At 40.8% G+C, this 2,226-nt stretch overlaps 1 non-coding gene across 1 annotated transcript; it reads right to left on the bottom strand.

The window, feature by feature from the left end:
• Positions 1-1,242: 1,242 nt before the first annotated feature.
• Positions 1,243-1,304, bottom strand: MIR216B (microRNA mir-216b). Its single transcript, NR_127425.1, has one exon. It is a non-coding gene; the product is annotated as a microRNA mir-216b (primary transcript).
• Positions 1,305-2,226: the final 922 nt, after the last annotated feature.

Genomic DNA, 2,226 nt, shown 5'->3' with positions numbered 1-2,226 from the left:
CATTTTACAGATGAGGCAACTGAGGCACAGAGAATTCAAGTGACTTGCCCACAGTCACACAGCTGACAAGTGACAGAGCCGGGATTCCAACCCATGACCTCTGCCTCCCAAGCCCGGGCTCTTGTCACTGAGCCCCGCGGCTTCTCTGAGACTTGGGTGTTCCATAAGGCTTGCTCTGCTCATTGGAAGATTAATATATTAAAGCCAAGAGAATCATCTCTGCCTTTCATTTTACTGTGGCTGTAATATCAGGGCAAAGAGCATATCACAATATTTAACATCCAGAATTTAGATTGTCCAGAGGCTTGATTTTCCTGCTAAATATAAGATCATCTCAAAGAGGACCATGAGGGAAGCATAAAGGGGAGACTTCAGAGACATTCTGCACTTCTACCAAAGTGAATTACCCGCTTTCCTTTCCACATAATTATTTGGATTATCGTTAATGAGTCTGATCCAGATGAGGATAGTTTTGTTTTTCCTTGTGCAGGCTGGCTGCCCTATTAATTTATTCTAGACTGTAAGCTCGTTGTGGGCAGGGAATGTGTCTACCGATGCTGTTATATTGTACTCTTCCAAGGGCTTAGTACAGTGCTCTGCACATAGTAATCGCTCGATAAATACAATTGATTGATTGAGGATATATACTTTCAGGAACACACCAAATTAGAAGATGGTAATAAATTTCAGCAAAAATATGAATTATTGCTCGTCGTGCTTGTACCTCCCTAATTCTTCCGAACACAAGCCTTTTCTCCCTCCAAACTAGATTTGCCTATTTTTGCTTTCAAAAGGGCCAAGTGAAGCTCTTCAAACCCATCAACATATTAAGAAAATGTTCTTTTCAACTTTTCAATTCATAAATGCCTGTTGAGATGAACCCTGAGGAAAGAACCTACTCTTTCAAAAAAAAAAAAAAAATTCCCTCCCTGATGTTTCTGGAGACAATTTATGCAGGATTCATAGACACACTGTAACTATTTATCAACAGAGGGTCCCCCAGCGTTTTGAGAAAGAAATAAGTTGATGCCGTAAACCCAGCTACCCACAGCCTGATTTCATAGCTCGGTGGGTGTGACCGCTATGAGTAATTTAGGTTCGGAAGTTTAGTTGAAGCCAAAGTTCATGGCAGTCAAATCTTTTCAATCTTGCTCATTTCAGGTTTAAATAGAAGCTACCCAGGAAAACCAGTTATTAAAGAACTGCAAACTAGCCATTTTGTTGCCTGACAAAGCCAGATTGCAGAATCTCTACAGGTAATTGTGCGATTGCTACCGTGACACCACATTTGCCAGCAGAGATTTCCCAGTCTGCGATTTTCATCCAGATTGAGGTGGGATGTAGAGAACTGCTGTGATTCCATTCTACTGTGTTCCTTCCAGTTTGTCTGCAAATATAACTCTGGGACCAAAACTGGATGAGTTAAATTTGGGGAAGTGGATCTCAGGGCACCATGGGTGTTCTGAAAAGATGGGAGTCAGAGATAGCAGGCAGCTCCTGCTTCGGTTTCTGCATCTGCTCCAAGTTAGTTAATATCAGGAAAGTGTGGGAGGCTCAGAACCTTTACAGAAAAATGTTTAAAGCCTTGTTTTTAAGTGTAGGAGCCAACCAATGCCAAAAAATCAAATCATTTGTCTGAAATGCCCAGAAGAAATATGTTCTGGAGGTGAGTTGACTAGCTTGACGTCAAAGAGTTATATTCTGGAGGTGAGTTTAACTAGGTTGACTGTAAACTCCTTGTGGGCAGGGAACGTGTCTACCAACTCTGTTGTATTGTACTCTCCCAAGGGCTTAGTGTTGTGCTCAGCACACAGTAAGTGCTCAATAAATATGATCGATTGATGTCTTTGCTATCCCTCAATTGTAACCCATAGAAATAGAACAGGGGAAGGGTTGGGAGAGGGAGTGTTCACTGCTAAATTTGTCAACTGTGTTCAATGGTATTGTTTGCTTTATTGTGCTCACCCAAGTTCTATGTACACAGAGCACACAGAGCATACAATAGATGCACAGTAAGTACTTCTGATTGATCTCTCATCCATAGGCTTTCAGTGTCTTGAATTAGTATGCGATACACAAATTTCATAATGAAAAGCTCAGACATCACCAAAGTTTGTGAAGGATTCAGTGATATCTTCAATCTGCAATGTTTTTCACTCGTTAGCTAATCACTTTTTTATTTTAAAAAGCAAAGAATAGATCAGTCTCAACATAGTTCAGGAGTTT

The sequence above is a fragment of the Ornithorhynchus anatinus genome, chromosome 9, assembly GCF_004115215.2.
Source record: "Ornithorhynchus anatinus isolate Pmale09 chromosome 9, mOrnAna1.pri.v4, whole genome shotgun sequence".
In the NCBI taxonomy this organism is placed as follows: Eukaryota; Metazoa; Chordata; class Mammalia; order Monotremata; family Ornithorhynchidae; genus Ornithorhynchus; species Ornithorhynchus anatinus.
The sequence above is the reverse complement of the archived record's forward strand: the minus strand, read 5'-3'. Positions and strand labels throughout refer to the sequence as shown.